This window comes from Heloderma suspectum, chromosome 5, assembly GCF_057233095.1.
Source record: "Heloderma suspectum isolate Gila_16-S chromosome 5, 16-S_ref, whole genome shotgun sequence".
Lineage (NCBI taxonomy): Eukaryota > Metazoa > Chordata > Lepidosauria > Squamata > Helodermatidae > Heloderma > Heloderma suspectum.
In genome coordinates, this window is record NC_139462.1 from 184,778,972 (window position 1) to 184,799,096 (window position 20,125).

Consider the following 20,125-nt stretch of genomic DNA (forward strand, 5'->3'; position numbering starts at 1 on the left):
ATAGGGAAGTGAGGCAGAAGCTGTTGACCTATATCAACAGGGCCGAATATATGTCCTTGTCAGGATCTAATATTTCAGTCATAAATATTAGCTTGAGAAAGCCAGAATCATGATTTCCAACTTGCAAGGCCTATAGAACAAACTGGCACCAGAATAGTGACCAAGGCTGCAACCCTAAACACACTTACAAGGGGGTAAGCCTCATTGAACGCTGTGTGACTGCAAGAACAGGGTTCTGAATGGCTTTCACAAAAGCAAGTACTGGCACAGAAGCAGTGTTTGCAGGCACCTATATAATTGGGTCACATGTTAATCTCCCCTTATCCTTGGGATGGGGCATGAAACAGATGCAAATAAAACCGTAGAACAACTGATGTTCTTAAGTCCTAAATTAATCCCCTTTTCCTCCATTGGCCTTAACTTTACAAGAAGCATGCCCATCAAAATAATAAATATGCCATTCATAAAAAATTGTGTTATTTCTTTTACATAATACAGTAGCTGGATCGCACCAGTACCAAAATCCATCCATTTTTCTATTTATTATTCCCCTTTCCTGATAGGGTTGTTTTAAAGCTGTGAATTTCATCATGATAACTGTCCATCTCATTCCTTTTTGCCATCCAGTTGAGCCACACCTTCCCATTTCTCAATTGGTGCAGCTGGAGAGGTTGGGAGAGTTCTAGAGACTTCTGCTCACACCAGGGGAGGTCCCCAGTTTCTACTGATGCTGCCCTCCAGCTGTAGCGTCCTCTGTTCATCCCACACTGTCCTCAGGGTCTCCTGTCTCTCAGGGGTAGCTCTTCAGGATCATAAAGGGCTGCACCAGGAAAAAGGAGGCAGAGCAGCCTCACTGCACATGCAGAATTCCACTTACAGTTTACCTGTTGCCCAATTAAACATTTTCACAAAAAATCATGAACTTTTTTCACAGAATTTCTCAGGAGCATGCTGATCTCAATGGTACTGATTCCCCAAAGGTTTGCACTATTTCCTTTGGGTGCATTTTATATATTAGTTGGATGGATCCTGCACGTTTATGAAAAATGCCTCCAAAAGGGCAAATCTCCATGCTGTGCTCAGTTTTCATTCTGCAATACAGCTAATACCTCGTTTCAAAATTAAAATGGGTGAGAGGCTTTACACCAGCCTTCCTCAACCTGGTGCCCTCCGGATAGCCACGTTAGCTGGAGATGATGGGGTTTGTAGTCCGACACCTCTGGAGGGCACCAGGTTGAGGAAGGCTGCTTTTAGACCACTGGCAAACTAATCCGTATAAACCACATTCCTTCCTGCACTTATCGGCAACTAATCTGAACAGGAAGCAAAAAAACCCCAGCTGCGCACAACGGAGATCCAGAAACAAGAAAACTGACAGAACAGGTCCTTGGCCTGTATCCGTCTCCTACCGGGAAGGCGGTGGCTCCCCTAAGCAGATGGCAGGTGCATGAATACATGGGGCTGAACATTTCACACTGTACAAATATTTGCTAGGTGAGCTGTAACAAAAGGAAAAAGAAATGTTTGCCATGGAGACCAAAGGCTTTGGAACACATCAGCATTTAAGTGACAGAAACAACGTGAAACTGGATGAATGAGCTCAGATCCTGATTTTCGTTGCATTGTTTCAAGGGTTACACCTCCTTGTAAGCCTCTAAAAGGAGACTGTAAGGGGAAATTTCCAAATGCTGATGTGTCTTAACTTGGGGACTGGTCAAATCAAGACACATTACTCTCCTTTATGTGGGCGTAGCAGCATGCTGTGAGCCTTCAAAGAGAAATCCTGAACGCTGACCTCAGTAAAATCCCAATAGCCCAATCCTAGCTACGTTCACTTGGAGACAATCCTGTTAATTTCATTGGATTAATCTCCATGGAAGCATCTTTAGGAATTCAACCTGAGGCAATAGTTGTAGGAGGAACTCCAACGAATTCTGAGGACGGCTATCCTCCAGGGAGTTTCAGAGGGATGAGACTCCTATCCCAAATTATTTCATAAATACGGGTACATTATACTGTTGTCACAACCTTCCCACATAGTTCCACTTTAGACTGTGTGATATGTTGTTATTCTTATATACATAAATCAAGAATCAATGAGCTACTTTACATGTTTCCTGACGGCTTGGGCATGCCTGGTCTCAGTTGGATTTGTGTGTTTTCTTCTTTGAATATCATGTGCGTACACACTCCAGAATCACAATCTGCTTTTGAAAATCACCTCAGCTTCAAAAGAGGTTTGCCACATGGCATGGAGAGTTGATTTTTGAGAATTATGATGCTAAATTGGTAGTGTGTATGCCAAACTAGTTGCATGGCTCTTTGAATCCCTGCAAAAGTATTACAGTGGGAGCCAGGGAGGCTTCTTGAGGAAATGCATAGTGGGAAAATCAAAGCCTTTTAGAGCACAAACCTATGCATGTTTAGACAGAAAAAAATCCTACAACTCCCAGCATTCCCCCTCACAGCCATGCTGGCAAGAGATTGCTGGGAGTTGTAGGACTTTTTTTCTGTCTAAACATGCAGAGGATTGCACCCTTATGCACTTAATAGTTCTTATGTTTTAACTACCAAACTGAAACTATTGTGCAATCTGCATCCTTCATCTGTCAGCTCTTAAAGCGCTTCCTATTGGAGTGAGAAGCCAGAGCCAATCTCCAATTTCATTCAGGATGGTGTATTATAGGGAAAAATTACATATATGGTGGCTTTGTTGTTGTTGTTCAGTCGTGCCCGACTCTTCGTGACCCCATGGACCATAGCACGCCAGGCCTTCCTGTCCTGCGCTCTCTCCCGGAGCGTGCTCAAGTTCATATCCATTGCATCGGTGATGCTATCTAGCCATCTCATCCTCTGCCGTCCCCTTCTCCTTTTGCCTTCAGTCTTTCCCAGCATCAGGGTCTTTTCCAGGGAGTTTTCTCTTCGCATTAGGTGGCCAAAATATTTGAGCTTCAGCTTCAGGATCTGTCCTTCCAATGACAACTCAGGGTTGATTTCCTTTAGGATGGACTGATTTGACCTCCTTACATTCCAGGGGACTCGTAAGAGTCTTCTCCAGCACCACGGTTTGAAAGCATCAATTCTTCGGCGCTCAGCCTTCCTTATAGTCCAGCTCTCACAGCCATACCTTACTACTGGGAAAACCATAGCTTTGATTAGACGGACCTTTGTTGGCAAGGTGATGTCTCTGCTTCTTACTATGCTGTCTAGGTTGGCCATAGCTTTCCACCCAAGGAGCAAGCGTCTTTTAATTTAATGGCTACAGTCACAGTCTGCGGTGATCTTGGAGCCCAAGAAAGTAAAATCTGTCACTGCTTCCATTTCTTCCCCTTCTATATGCCAGGAAGTGATGGGGCCTGATGCCATGATCTTAGTTTTTTTAATGTTGAGTTTCAAACCAGCTTTTGCACTCTCCTCTTTCACCCTCAACAAGAGGCTCTTGAGATCCTCTTCGCTTTCTGCCATTAGGGTGGTATCGTCTGCATATCGGAGGTTGTTGATATTTCTCCCGGCAATCTTAATTCCAACCTGTGATTCATCCAACCCGGCGTTTCTCATGATGTACTCTGCATATAAGTTAAATAAGCAGGGCGACAATATGCAGCCTTGTTGTACTCCTTTCCCAATTTGGAACCAATCGGTTGTTCCATGTCTGATTTTTACTGTTGCTTCTTGACCCTCGTACAGGTTTCTCAGGAGACAGGTAAGGTGGTCTGGTACTCCCATCACTTTAAGAATTTGCCAAAGTTTGTTGTGATCCACACAATCAAAGGCTTTAGCGTAGTCAATGAAGCAGAAATAGACGTTTTTCTGGAATTCTCTTGCTTTCTCCATGATCCAGCAAATGTGGGCGATTTGATCTCTAGTTTCTCTGCCTCTTCAAAACCCAGCTTGTACTTCTGGTAGTTCTCGGTTTGCATACTGCTGAAGCCTAGCTTGTAGGATTTTGAGCATCACCTTGCTGGCATGTGAAATGAGCACAGTTGTGCGGTAGTTTGAACACTCTTTGGCGTTGCCCTTCTTTGGAATTGGAATGTAAACTGACCTTTTCCAGTCTTGCGGCCACTGTTGAGTGTTCCAGATTTGTTGGCATATTGAGTGCAGCACTTTAACAGCATCATCTTTTAGGATTTTAAATAGCTCAGCTGGAATACTGTCATCTCCGCTAGCTTTGTTGTTACTAATGCTTCCTAAGGCCCACTTGACTTCACTCTCGAGGGTGTCCGGCTCAAGTTCAGTGACCACACTATCATGGCTATCAGGGACATTCAGATCTTTCCTGTATAGTTCTTCTGTGTATTCTTTCCACCCCTTCTTAATCCTATCTGCTTCTGTGAGGTCCCTGCCTTCTTTGTCCTTTATCATGCCCGTCTTTGCACAAAAAGTTCCCTTGAGATCTCCGATTTTCTTGAAGAGATCCCTAGTCTTTCTCATTCTGTTGTTTTCCTCGATTTCTTTGCATTGTTCATTTAGGAAGGCCTTCTTGTCTCTCCTTGCTATTCTCTGGAACTCTGCATTCAGTTGGATATATCTTCCCCTTTCTCCCTTGCTTTTCGCTTCCCTTCTTTCCTCAGCTACTTGTAAAGCCTCATCAGACAGTCACTTGGCTTTCTTGCATTTCTTTTTCTTTGGGATAGATTGAGTTGCTGCCTCCTGAACAATGTTACGGACCTCCATCCATAGTTCCTCAGGCACTCTGTCTATCAGGTCTAATCCCTTGAATCTATTCCTCACCTCCACTGTATATTCATAAGGAATATGATTTAGGTCATACCTGAATGGTTTAGTGGTTTTCCCTACGTTCTTCAATTTAAGCCGAAATTTTGCAAGAAGCAGCTCATGATCTGAGCCACAGTCAGCTCCAGGTCTTGTTTTGACTGACTGTATAGAGCTTCTCCATCTTTGGCTGCAAAGGACATAATCAATCTGATTTCGATATTGACTATCTGGTGATGTCCATGTGTAGAGTCGTCTCTTGTGCTGTTGGAAAAGAGTGTTTGCTATGATCAGCGTGTTCTCTTGGCAATACTCTATTAGCTTTTGTCCTGCTTCATTTTGTACACCAAGGCCATGCCTGCCTGTTATCCCGGTGATTTCTTGACTTCCTACTTTAGCATTCCAATCCCCTATGATGTAGAGGACATCTTTTTTTGGTGTTAGTTCTAGAAGGTGTTGTAGGTCTTCATAGAACCGATCAACCTCAGCTTTTTCAGCATCAGTGGTTGGGGCATGGACTTGAATTACTGTGATGTTGAATGGTTTGCCTTGGATTCGTACTGAGATCATTCTATCGTTTTTGAGATTGTACCCCAATACTGCTTTTCCCACCCTTTTGTTGACTATGAGTGCTACTCCATTTCTTCTAAGGGATTCTTGCCCACAGTAGTAGATATGATGGTCACCTGAATTAAATTCGCCCATGCCTGTCCATTTGAGTTCGCTGATTCCCAAGATGTCGATGTTCAATCTTGCCATCTCATGTTTGACCACCTGCAGCTTACCTTGATTCATTGATCTGACATTCCAGGTTCCTAAACAATATTGTTCTTTACAGCATCGGATTTTCTTTTCACCACCAGACACATCCACAGCTGAGTGTCCTTTCGGCTTTGGCCCAGCCGCTTCACCCTTTCTGGCGCTACTTGGAAATACCCTCTGCTCTTCCCCAGTAGTATATTGGACACCTTCCGACCTGAGGGGTTCATCTTCCGGCATCATCTCTTTTAGCCTTGTGATACATTCCATGGGGTTTTCTTGGCAAGAATCCTGGAGTGGGTTGCCATTTCCTTCTCCAGTGGACCACATTTTGTCAGAACTCTCTGCCATGACCTGTCCGTCTTGGGTGGCCCTGCATGGCATAGCTTATGGCTTCACTGAGTTACGCAAGCCCCTTCGCCACAACAAGGCAGTGATCCATGAAGGGGATATGGTGGCTTAATGTCTATCTATGTTTTAGGTGTATTTTCCTATACAATTGTAATTAAGGGCACAATCCTATGCATGTTTAGACAGAAACTGACTGGGGAATGCTGGGAGTTGTAGGACTTTTTCTGTCTGAACATGCATAGGATTGCATTCCAAATTGCTTTTTAAAATTCCAGCAAGACTTTAGTTTATCTGCTGCATATGTTTTTGGTTTTGTTTAGCCCTGGCTTCTCTTTCGCTCTAACATTTTGTTTGTATTTTTGCTTTTATTAATGGTTTTTAAAATTGTTTTTTCTACATAAGCTGTCTTAAGTCACTTCCATTTTGGAAGTGAAAAGACAAAGTACAAGTGTATATAAAGTTAACTGAGAGGCAGGAAATCTCCAGGATATGTGTTGCTCGGGGGGGGGGGGGGGATGACTCACCAAGAAAGGGACGGTGCACATATACCTGGTCTCACACTATGCTCTACTGAAGCATGAAAATATACAGACATTAACAATATGACGTGGTACGTGGTAAACCTGGGGCAATTAAACCCTACACAACTTCATGGAACAGTGCTAAGATGCATATAATGGTCCTCTTATTACTATGTAGAACTAGCCATGGTTTGTATTAAAACTTATAGTTTCCAGGATTGGAGGTGAGAGAGAGAGAGAGAGAGAGAGAGAGAGAACGAACATACACCAGCCACTGAAATCATCGAGCTGTTCCAACTTAATGCTTCACTCTAAAGCAGGGGTGGGAAACCTTGGCTCTCCAGATTATGTAGGACTCCAACTCCCACAATCCCCAGCCAGCATGGACAATGGGTCCGCAATGATGGACTACAAAGGTATTTAGAGAGCCAGTGTAGTGTAGTGGTGAGAGTGACGGACTGGGAGCCGGGATATCCGGGTTCTAGTCCCCACTTGGCCATGGAAGCTCACTGGGTGACTTTGGGCCAGTCACAGACTCTCAGCCCAACCTACCTCACAGGGTTGTTGTTGTGAGGATACAACGGTGAGGAGGAGGATAATGTAAGCCGCCTTGAGTTCCTTGCGAGAGGGAGAAAGGCGGGGTATAAATGCAATAAATAAATAATAATAAATAAATAAATTTTAGTCCAACAACTTCTGGGCACCCAAACTTGGGAAAGTCTGCTCAATAAAATGAGAATTCATCCAGGAACCTGCTAGATCAGAAGGTAAGCTGTCAGGAAAAAGGAAAAAGTTGAGTATGTTTATTTATTTATATCCCATCCTTCCTTTAAGGCGCTCAAGGTGGCATACATGGTCCTCCCTCTCTCCATTTTATCCGCACAACAACCCTGTGAGGTAGGTCAGGCTGAGAGATAGTGACTGGCCTAAGGTCACCAGATGACCTACATAGTTTGGTGGGGATGCACAGATCCTAGTGTGACACTCTAACCACTAAACCACACAGTTGCCCAAAAAATGTAAGGTTGATAACTTCCACATTCAAGGCATTATACAGCAACACTGAGGAATTGAAAGCTCCATCCGACTAATGACATAATTAAAATCAAAGTGTATGAATTGGACAACTGTTAGTAATACTGGGTACTTTGAAAAATGGATGAAAAATTGGTTGCATTAGAAATGAGATAATAAAATGAATGCTTGAAAGCAGACTGGTGGAAAGAAAGCAATCTGTATAGTTCCTGAAGATCCATATTTTCTCTCACTGAAAGGAATGTGCAACACTCTTTGAAAGAGAAATCATATGCAGACTGCACGGCAGAAATGCCAACTATTATGCGGTTGAAGTCAAAATATCAGCAGAGCCCTTTTCAGGTGTCAGCCCTCCATGTGGGGTGGATTGGCAGGGGGATTGCGCCTCCTGATTCTACAGGGTTCCAGCTGTGCAAAAGCCTATGCACACACGCACGCACCGCCACCTGCATAAGGTTTGCTCTTTGTAGACATCTGATTCTACACTCAATGCTCACAGTGTGTGAGCACACATGGGGCCACATGGAGGACAAACACCTGAATAGGGGGATGTTCTCAGTTGCCATCCCTCAATCTTCCACAGTAAAGCAAAACAAAAATGAGCATAAATTGGCATTCCAATTTATTATATTTATGTATATTTATTTATTACTAACATTTATATACCGCCTTATCTGCTAAAAAGCCATCAAAAGCCTTATCTGCTAAAAAGCAGGGTACAACAATTTGAAGCAATAAATCCTTAAAACCATAACAATTATAATTAAAACTACAGTTGTTGTTGTTGTTGTTGTTGTTCAGTCGTTCAGTCGTGTCCGACTCTTCGTGACCCCATGGACCATAGCACGCCAGGCCTTCCTGTCCTGCACTCTCTCCCGGAGCGTGCTCAAGTTCATATTCATTGCATCCGTGATGCTATCTAGCCATCTCATCCTCTGCCGTCCCCTTCTCCTTTTGCCTTCAGTCTTTCCCAGCATCAGGGTCTTTTCCAGGGAGTTTTCTCTTCGCATTAGGTGGCCAAAATATTGGAGCTTCAGCTTCATTATCTGTCCTTCCAATGAGCACTCAGGGTTGATTTCCTTTAGGATGGACTGATTTGACCTCCTTGCAGTCCAGGGGACTCGTAAGAGTCTTCTCCAGCACCACAGTTCGAAAGCATCAATTCTTCGGCGCTCAGCCTTCCTTATAGTCCAGCTCTCACAGCCATACATTACTACTGGGAAAACCATAGCTTTGATTAGACGGACCTTTGTCGGCAAGGTGATGTCTCTGCTTCTTACTATGCTGTCTAGGTTTGCCATAGCTTTCCTCCCAAGGAGCAAGCGTCTTTTAATTTCATGGCTATAGTCACCGTCTGCGGTGATCTTGGAGCCCAAGAAAGTAAAATCTGTCACTGCTTCCATTTCTTCCCCTTCTATATGCCAGGAAGTGATGGGGCCAGATGCCATGATCTTAGTTTTTTTAATGTTGAGTTTCAAACCAGCTTTTGCACTCTCCTCTTTCACCCTCAACAAGAGGCTCTTGAGATCCTCTTCGCTTTCTGCCATTAGGGTGGTATCGTCTGCATATCGGAGGTTGTTGATAATTCTCCCGGCAATCTTAATTCCGACCTCTGATTCATCCAACCCGGCATTTCTCATGATGTACTCTGCATATAAGTTAAATAAGCTGGGTGACAATATGCAGCCTTGTCGTACTCCTTTCCCAATTTTGAACCACTCGGTTGTTCCATGTCTGGTTCTTACTGTTGCTTCTTGACCCTCGTACAGGTTTCTCAGGAGACAGGTAAGGTGGTCTGGTACTCCCATCACTTTAAGAATTTGCCACAGTTTGTTGTGATCCACACAATCAAAGGCTTTAGCGTAGCCAATGAAGCAGAAATAGACGTTTTTCTGGAATTCTCTTGCTTTCTCCATGATGCAGCGAATGTTGGCGATTTGATCTCTAGTTCCTCTGCCTCTTCGAAACCCAGCTTGTACTTCCGGTAGTTCTCGGTTCGCATACTGCTGAAGCCTAGCTTGTAGGATTTTGAGCATCACCTTGCTGGCGTGTGAAATGAGCGCAATTGTGCGGTAGTTTGAACACTCTTTGGCGTTGCCCTTCTTTGGAATTGGAATGTAAACTGACCTTTTCCAGTCTTGTGGCCACTGTTGAGTGTTCCAGATTTGTTGGCATATTGAATGCAGCACTTTAACAGCATCATCTTTTAGGATTTTAAATAGCTCGGCTGGAATACTGTCATCTCCGCTAGCTTTGTTGTTACTAATGCTTCCTAAAGCCCACTTGACTTCACTCTCTAGGATGTCCGGCTCAAGTTCAGTGACCGCACTATCATGGCTATCAGGGACATTCAGATCTTTCCTGTATAGTTCTTCTGTGTATTCTTGCCACCTCTTCTTAATCTCATCTGCTTCTGTTAGGTCCCTGCCTTCTTTGTCCTTTATCATGCCCGTCTTTGCACAAAACGTTCCCTTGAGATCTCCAATTTTCTTGAAGAGATCTCTAGTCTTTCCCATTCTGTTGTTTTCCTCGATTTCTTTGCATTGTTCATTTAAGAAGGCCTTCTTGTCTCTCCTTGCTATTCTCTGGAACTCTGCATTCAGTTGGGTATATCTTCCCCTTTCTCCTTTGCTTTTCGCTTCCCTTCTTTCGTGAGCTACTTGTAAAGCCTCATCAGACAGCCACTTGGCTTTCTTGCATTTCTTTTTCTTTGGGATGGATTTCGTTGCTGCCTCCTGAACAATGTTACGGACCTCCGTCCATAGTTCCTCAGGCACTCTGTCTATCAGGTCTAATCCCTGAAATCTATTCCTCACCTCCACTGTATATTCATCAGGGATATGATTTAGGTCATACCTGAACGGTTTAGTGGTTTTCCCGACGTTCTTCAATTTAAGCCGAAATTTTGCAAGAAGCAGCTCATGATCTGAGCCACAGTCAGCTCCAGGTCTTGTTTTTACTGACTGTATGGAGCTTCTCCATCTTTGGCTGCAAAGGACATAATCAATCTGATTTCGATATTGACCATCTGGTGACGTCCATGTGTAGAGTCGCCTCTTGTGCTGTTGGAAAAGAGTGTTTGCTATGATCAGCATGTTCTCTTGGCAAAACTCTATTAGCTTTTGTCCTGCTTCATTTTGTACACCAAGGCCATGCCTGCCTGTTATCCCGGTGATTTCTTGACTTCCTACTTTAGCATTCCAATCCCCTATGATGAAGAGGACATCTTTTTTTGGTGTTAGTTCTAGAAGGTGTTGTAGGTCTTCATAGAACCGATCAACCTCAGCTTCTTCGGCCTCAGTGGTTGGGGCATAGACTTGAATTACTGTGATGTTGAATGGTTTGCCTTGGATTCGTACTGAGATCATTCTATCATTTTTAAGATTGTACCCCAGTACTGCTTTTCCCACCCTTTTGTTGACTATGAGTGCTACTCCATTTCTTCTAAGGGATTCTTGCCCACAATAGTAGATATGATGGTCACCTGAATTAAATTCGCCCATGCCTGTCCATTTGAGTTCGCTGATTCCCAAGATGTCGATGTTCAATCTTGCCATCTCATGTTTGACCACCTCCAGCTTACCTTGATTCATTGATCTGACATTCCAGGTTCCTAAACAATATTGTTCTTTACAGCATCGGATTTTCTTTTCACCGCCAGACACATCCACAGCTGAGTGTCCTTTCGGGTTTGGCCCAGCCGCTTCACTCTTTCTGACGCTACTTGGAAATACCCTCTGCTCTTCCCCAGTAGCATATTGGACACCTTCCGACCTGAGGGGCTCATCTTCCGGCGTCATATCTTTTAGCCTTGTGACACGTTCCATGGGGTTTTCTTGGCAAGAATACTGGAGTGGGTTGCCATTTCCTTCTCCAGTGGACCACATTTTGTCAGAACTCTCTGCCATGACCTGTCCGTCTTGGGTGGCCCTGCACGGCATAGCTTATGGCTTCACTGAGTTACGCAAGCCCCTTCGCCACAACAAGGCAGTGATCCATGAAGGGGAAAACTACAAGACTAGGCTGGACAGCCCTCTGTTGGGGATACTCTGACTTGGATTCCTGCATTGACCAGGGGGCTGGACTCGATGTTCTTATAGGCCCCTTCCAGCCCTACTATTCTATGATTCTAAGTGGACTTTATGCAGCTTGGTCTTCTGCAGGTTAGTCTTGTGCCTACAGCTTCCTTGGCATTAGGGTTTCTTTTCAATCTAGCCTTTAAAAATGTGCAGTTTTAATGTTGTGAGGTTTTTACTGTTATTACTGTAAAACTACAGTAATAACAGTAAAAACCTCACAACATTAAAACTGCACATTTTTAAAGGCTAGATTGAAAAGAAACCCTAATGCCAAGGAAGCTGTAGGCACAAGACTAACCTGCAGAAGACCAAGCTGCATAAAGTCCACTTAGAATCATAGAATAGTAGGGCTGGAAGGGGCCTATAAGAACATCGAGTCCAGCCCCCTGGTCAATGCAGGAATCCAAGTCAGAGTATCCCCAACAGAGGGCTGTCCAGCCTAGTCTTGAATGACTCCAGTGTGGGAGAGACCACCACCTCCCTAGGGAATTGGTACCATTGTCGTATTGCTCTAACAGTCAGGACGTTTTTTCTGATGTTCAGCTGGAATCTGGCTTCCTGTAATTTGAGCCCATTATTCCGTGTCCTGCACTCTGGGATGATCGCGAGGAGATCCTGGCCTTCCTGTTAGTGGCAACTGTTCAAGTACTTGAAGAGCGCTATCATATCTCTCCTCAGCCTTCTCTTTTCAAGGCTAAACATGCCCAGTTCTTTCAGTCTCTCCTCATAAGGCTTTGTTTCCAGTCCCCTGATCATCTTTGTTGCCCTCCTCTGAACCCTCTCCAGGTTGTCTTAATCTTTGTAGACCTGTCTTAATCCTTCTTAAAGTGTGGCACCCAGAACTGGACACAGTACTCCAGATGAGGCCTATCCAGTGCTGAGTAGAGGGGAACTAGTACTTCCTGGGATTTGGAAGCTATGCTTCCATTAATGCAGCTCAAAAGAGCATTTGCCTTTTTTGCAGCCACATCACATTGTTGGCTCATCTTCAGCTTGTGATTGACAACAATTCCAAGGTCCTTCTTGCTTGTAGTGTTGTTGAGCCACGTATCCCCCATCTTGTGACTGTGCATTTGGTTTCTTTTTCCTAGGTGCAGAACTTGGCATTTATCTCTATTAAATTTCATTCTGTTCTTTTCTGCCCAGTGCTCCAGTCTATCAAGATCACTCTGAATTCTGTTTCTGTCTTCCAGGGTATGAGCTACACTTCCACATTTGCAGGAAGCCAATCCACATTGGAGGGCAACATTCTGGGGTTTGAGGGCAGTTCTGCCCACCTCACTCCCCCAAACTCACCAGGGACCCCTGCTTCTTGCTGCTGCCGCCCTGCCGCCCTGCCAAATTTGCTATTTTAAAAGAAAATCGCCCCCTTTTTGCTGCTGTGCCACTGAATTTTTATAGACTCTTTCCTCCTACCATACTACCACATTTCAGCAGAAGAAAAAGGGGACGCTGAGCGCCTCAAAAAATGCCATAGGTACAATGTGTTGCCCACCCTGGTTTACCACTTCGTTGTGTTCTTCTACTGTTGATGGCCTGTTAAATTGCAGTTGGTGAAGATTGAGCAAAAGAAAAAGAGAGAGAGCTGTGATAATGGTTAAATTTTATAAACTTAGACCAGCCTTCTGCTTTTAGGTTTATATTACAAATTGGTTGTGGTTAAGAATGTATAATACCCCACCCTCTGACCAGTTGGGCTCATTTGTCAAACCAGTTTCACTGGCGTTTTAGCCTCATTGTAAGACCATTCTTTTGGTTAGTGTCTTTAAGCTTTTTCTCCTTTGGTGCTGATAGGGAAAGAACAAATGCTCTCTAAATCTCTCTATACAATAAGTTCAGGGCAAATAAGTCCAGGGCAAATAAGTGGCAGCCGGGGGCGGGGGAGAGCCTAACAATTCTGTTCTTGTCAACCAGCTGCTCCACAATTCAACCAGTCTGTCTCCAGCGTCTCTGGCTAATTGGTGATTGAACTTTGCATGGAATCTTGTATATGTTAGGCCAGCAAAATGTAAGTTTTACCAGCGAACTATGGTCACTGGGATGCTGTCATTCAGCTCAATAGGACCTGGATGCCGCATGAGGCCACAACTGTGCTACCTACCAGTTTACCGTTCTGGACCACCTTTAAAGGCAGCCCCATGTAATCCACTCTGGATGTAATTATATCAGGTTGTAGCACATAATCCTGCATTGTGAAATGGCATGCCCAGTAGGATTTATTCATGGAGCCAGAATAGGTGGCTTAAGAAACTCCCACCACTTGCTTTTTCACATAGCAGAGCATTCCAATTGAGGACATTGTCCGTCTTTAACCGAAATTCCAAGTGTATGAGCATATGACCCACCCAGCACACGAGGAAGTTCAATTTATTCCCTCACCTATTAAAACTATATTAATATACAGCTCTAAAGTAGATGACAATACACAAAAGTAAAAGTGATTAATACATTCAGACAAATATCTATTCATTTAAAACATCTCAGTCCCACCCTTTAATATTGCGGCATATACGGTGGACGAATGTACACTTAACACACACACACATGTACAACTGGTCAGATTGCCTTGGGTGGTTTTCTAAACCACTTAAGAGTTTATGTAAAATAGGTGGGATAAAAATATTCAAAATGAACAAAAGTTCACATTTTTATTATAGTTTGTTTTTTACCAGTGATGATGATGGGTTGGATCCCGACTTAGAGCGCAATCCTATGGCTGCTAGTCAGCAGCTAGATGGTCATAGGATTGGTCGGTTTTCGGAGAACTGACCTCCACCCCCTCCAGCACTGCCTCGTAGGCAGCGCGGATCGGCCCCACGCTCTGCGCTCAGAAGAGCAGTGTTGAGCAGGGAAGACATGGCATTCCTGAGGGCGGGCCAGGGCAGGGAGGGCTGAAGTGCCGGTTCGACACTTCCCATGTGTCGTCCAGCCTCCCCAGCCCACAATCCAAGGTCCCGAAATCGACTGTCTAGCTGTGGAAACAGGGTGGCGGGGGCACAAAGGGGATGCGTTCCTCACCACTCCTCCCATCCTGCAGTGGATAGGTGGTCGCCCCTGGGTTTGGACCGTCGATCCCCATAAGATTGCTCCCTCCGTCATGCTTAAAGTAGACCCATTGAAATCAATGGCACAAGTAAGTCAAGACTAACTTAAATCCAATTGATTTCAGTGGGTATACTGTAAGCATGGCAAAGTCTGAATTCAATGTAGTTGTTATTAATAGTAGTAGTAATAAATAATAATAATAATAATAATTGTGTTTTAATTAATAAAAACATTAATCTGTTTTTATTAATGTTTTAATCAAGTATAAAGTTCCTATGATTATAAGCTGCCTTGAGTGCCATTTTCCTGGTAGAAAGGTGGAGTACAAACAAACAAACAAAGACACAAAAAATAAAAATAAAATCCCTCATCATTGCTCACTTCGGATTAAAGAAGTGGTTCTGGGTATATAAAGCAACAATATAGTAATATTCCCAGCTTTTATATGCAGACTAATTACCCCTCTCTAAAGCTCTTTTGGTGAGGGTTTTGAAAGGGTAAGTTCAGGAATTCAGAACTGGCTTGTTATCACTTAATGAAATATTTGCAAGTTGATCTAACATGCTTAGCTGTTGTGTTATCTGGCTCTCCTTGTTCACCTGCTAATACTATACACAAAGATGGTAAAGATACAGCAGTTATTTCAGCACAGCTGAAATGCCAGACCCGGTTACACAATGAAAGAGTTTTGCCAATCAGTTTTGTAAGTAAGCAACAAGCAGGAACTGAGGGTAATGACGTTCCTGGAAATTTGTACCAGGATCTTGCTCATATGCACACTCCATTGCTCAGACAACTTTCACAGGTGTTTCTCTTTTCTTTAAAAGTTAATAATTTATTCGATCTTGTGAATGTGGAAAAGGAAGCCAAAGTTAGTCTCAAAGATCAGAACACCCGAAGGGTGTTTTACCACTGGCTACCTTGCTTCAAAAAGTGGCTGTTGGTACATTCCTTCTTCCAATGCCTTATATGCCCATTCCCTAGTTCAAACCTTTCTAGGTTGCTGGTGGAGAACACATGAACACACGAAGCCAGTGGAGGCCGGTGGTTCTGATGTCAGTGGAGTGGTACATCTGCTCCAGGTTTCAGTCAGAACTCAACGCACCTTTGGATCGCTCCTTTAGAGTTCTGACTGAAACCCGGAGCAGATTCACTGCTCCACTGATATCGGAGCCATCAGCCTCCACTGCATGAAGCTGCCCTACACCAGGTCGGACCATTGGTCCATCTAGCTAAGTAATGTCTACACTGATTGGCAGTGGCTCTTTGGGGTCTTAGAGCCAAACTACACATTATGTTGACTGCATAGTGTGTAGTGGAGGGTTCGCTTTTTATGTAATCTAGTGTAAGCGCGCATAGCCCCAAATTTGGAATGTGACCATCGCACGCCAGGAGGAGAGGATTAAACCTCCCCCGTCCCCCACTATATGCACACTGTTTTTCCTGAAATCCCCACCCAGCAAACAAAAGGGGGGGACAAAAAAAATGTTCCAATTGGCATCCATTGAGGCTCTTTCTTTCCTTTTTTAAATCCCCTCCTCCGCAGGGAGGGATTTGGGGAAAAACTAGTGGGGTAATGTTTACTCCACTCCCTTCCCTATGGGGTGGTCCCAATCTGAACCTTGGCCATGTGCACTTACACAAGAGTAAATAAAAAGCTACATGCTACACAGTTAGTAGACAAGAATTTTTTCCTAGCCCTCCCAGGAGATGCCCAGGATTGAACCTCGGAACTTTTGCCTGTAAAACACATGAACTGTGGCCCTTCCTGTTGTCTGCAAGTAATCCATTCTGTAGTCTGCAGGGAAGGGCAACAGGTATTATGGTCAGCATCAATGGTTTTCTGTTCCCATCAACACACAGGTGCTTCTCAAATAGGGCTTGTCCAAGACATTTCGCTGCCTGAGGAACAGGACAAGATGGCACCAGTCCAGGCAATTCAGTGCTGACTGAATTGGCAGTTGAATCTTACTTCAACACTGGCAGTGGGATAGCATCCTTCACCACAGGCTATATTTAGGAGGTCCAAGACAGGCTGTCTCTCATACATGGCTCTGTCCTCCAACAGTGGGGAACAGCCAGGAGGCTGCCCCTGCTGCCCCTCAGCATCGCTGTCAAGGGCTCCTTGGAGGGCTCTCTCAGTCTAATCCAGTAGCCAAGTCCAGACACAGACAAAGGGATTCTTTTCAAAGCTTTATTCTTCTTTTACAACTTAATAACCCTACAGGTAGCAACTAGATCTGAGCAGCAGCATCCCTATGCCCTAAGTTGGAACAGTTGGTCCCCGTTTGAAAGGCAATTACTGGCAGACCCCTGAATATAAGGACTAGGGAGAATCCCTCCCCTTTTCCCTTGGATCCTCTGGGCGCAACCGTTTTTTGAGCGCGAACCATTTGGCACCGCTCTCTGCATCTGCGCCGCGCATCCCCCCCAGTCTGCTATCTGTGCTGAGTCACTCCCTGGACTGCTTTCTAAACTAGGAATGTGGGTGGGAGGAATCTCCGTCAGCTGTTGGTCCTGGGAAAAAAGGAGCGCGCTCCTCTCCCGAAGGAGCGACTGCTCTTCCTCAGCATCAGAACTACTCTGGGATTCTATGGGCTCAGTGTCCACCCTGACATCATCCCCGCTCCCATGAGGCCCTCCTTCCTGCTCCTCCCCGGGACCCCAGGTTTGTAGGGGTACAGCTGGTGGAAGCACCTCAGGAGCAACGGAGCATGCACATTTTTCGCGGGCTCCCAGGATCGCTCATGAGGCCTGTTCCAAGAATGAGGCACTGCAGCTGCCGCCAGGCCTTGAAGGGGAAGAATCAGAGGGGGGGGGGAAGTCTCCTCACTCCCTGGCTGGAGTTCAGGCTTATGAGAAAGAGCATCCGCTTGGAGGTTGTCTGAGGCCTTCACATGGCAAATCTTAAGGTGGAACCGAGAAAAAAAAAGCGACCACCTAATCTGCCGCTGGTTTAAGGCACGGGCGGTCTGAAGATGTTCGAGGTTGCGATGGTCAGTTCTAACTTCGACTGGGTGTTGTGCCCCCTCCAGGAGATGACGCCAGGTCTCCAAAGCAGACTTGATGGCCAACAGTTCCTTCTCCCAGATGGTATAATTCCTCTCAGACATGGTCAGTTTCCGGGAGTGGTAGGCGCAGGGTTGCAGCCCGCCGCCCTCCCGATGAGGCTGAAAGAGCACCGGCTCCACCGCAAAGTCAGAGGCATCAGTTTGCACTACAAAAGGCTTCCTCGGGTCGGGACGTAACAGGATCGGCTCAGAACTGAAAAGCCTCTTAAGTTCATTGAAAGCCTGTTGGGCTGATGCTGTCCAATGAAAAGGAGATTTCTTGCCCTTAAGGAGGTCCGTGAGAGGAGAAGTGAGCCGAGCAAAACTGGGCAGGAACTTTCTGTAAAAATTAGCAAACCCCAGAAAACGTTGCAAGTCCTTCTTGGTGGACGGAGCCTGACAGGAGAGGACAGCCTGGACCTTTGCAGGATCCATCCTGATACCGTCAGGCAAAATAACGTAGCCAAGAAAGTCCAAAGAGGTTAGGTCAAACGCACATTTCTCCAGCTTGGCAAAAAGATGGTTCTCGCAGAGGTGCTGGAGTACGGCAGAGACATGGCGTTGATGGGCCTCGGAGTCCTCAGAAAATATACGTAAATCATCGAGATACACAATGAGGAAAGTGTCCAAATAGTCCCTGAAGATGGCATTCATAAAACGCGAAAAAGTGGGAGGGGCGCAGGCTAAGCCAAAAGGCATTACTAGGTATTCATACGCTCCGTACCGGGTCCCGAAACAGGTCTTCCACTCATCCCCCTCCCGGATGCGAATGAGATTATATGCATTACGCAGGTCCAACTTTGTGAAAATCTTGGCTCGCCCCAGGCGCTCCAGCATCTCTGGTATGAGGGGGAGGGAGTACTTGTCAGGGATGGAGACGGAATTTAGGTTTCGGAAATCGTGCACCGGCCTGAGTTCTCCAGACCTCTTGGCCACAAAGAAGGTAGGGGTGCAGGCGGGGGAGGAGGAGGGGCGAATGAAACCGCGTTTGAGGTTTGTGTCCAAAAACTCCCGCAGAGCTCGAAGTTCCGGCTCCGACATCGGATGCAGCTGGCCAGCGAGGATGGTCACCCCCGGAATGAGGTTAATGGCACAGTCAAAAGGGCGGTGGGGGGGAAGCCGGTCAGCCTCTTTCTTGTCAAACACATCCCGAAAAGCTGCTTACTTTTCTGGGAGGATGACGGTCGCTGAAGGACTGCCAGAAACCGATGAGGAGGAAGAGGAAAGGGTTAAGGCCTGGGCTGGGACTGGCGCCTCCTCCGGGAGGCAATGCTGCCGCCAGTAGGGAGACGCAAACTCCACTTGCTGAAGTCCCCAAGAAATCTGAGGGTTGTGCTTAGACAGCCAGGAAATACCCAGCATGATTGGGCATAAGGGAACCTTGGCTAAATGAAACTGAATCTGCTTAACGTGGGACTGGGTGCGCATAGCGAGCGGAACTGTAATCCGGGTCACCGCGCCCGAAGAGGACGCCCATCAATGGTCTCCACTGCCAAGGGGGCAGGAAGGGGCAGGGTAGGGATCTTGTGTAAAAGGGCGAAGGACTCATCCATGAAACTGGTCGTCGCCCCCGAGTCCACTAAAGCCAGGGCCTCCACCCCCCCCCCTCTGAGAGGAGCGGAGGTGAACATGCAACAGCAGATGGGAGGGTGGGGGGGTTGGGGAAAGCACCCACCCGGTGGGGAACAGACCCCCACCACTGAGGCCCCCAACAGGCTTGGGGGGCAGCCTAGTCAGGCCTGGGGACGAGGAGGAGGGGGAAGGAGAGGAGGAGGAGGAGGAGGAGGGGGAGGCAGCGGAGCCGTGGACGTCACTCGGCAGGTCTTGGCGAAATGCCCCAGCTTTCCACATCGAAAATATCGGCACTCAGCACGGGGGCGCTTAAACTCCTCTGGTGGCAGTGAGGCTCGAGTAGCTCCCAGCTGTATCGGGGTCTCCTCTGCCCCCAGCGTCAGAGCGTGGGGTGGGGGAGGAGGCAGGAAACGTGGGGAAATGGGAGGAGGGAAATACCGGCCCCTGGCCCCCCACCGGGACTGCCGGCGCCCCTCCAGTCGACTATCTATCTGAAGGCAGGTGTGGATGAGCTCCTCCAAAGTAGGCGGGCTGGGCGTGCGCGCCAACTCATCCAAAATGTCGTCGTTCAAACCATCCAAAAACTGAGCCAGTAGCGCGGCATCATTCCACTGTAAATCCTGCATCAGCAAGCGAAAGGAAGTCGCGTAGCTGGAAACTGAGTCCTTACCCTGCCGGAGGCAGCGAATCTCCCGAGAAGCTGTCTGCGTGCGCAGGGGGTCACCGAAAAAACGGGCCATGGCTGTCATGAAACCTTGATAGTCCCCGAGCAGGAGGTCATTAGCGAGAAGAAGTCCCGAAGCCCATTTAGCTGCCATGCCTGACAGCAGGTTAATAACAAAACCCAGACGAACCTGTTCCGTCTGGAAATCCTCAGGTCGAAGGCGCATGTACAGCTCTGATTGGGCCCTGAAAATCTGAAAAAGTTCTTTCTCACTAGAAAACTTCTCTGGCAACGCCACCGGGCATTTACGGTGTGGGGGAAGCAGAGATTGGG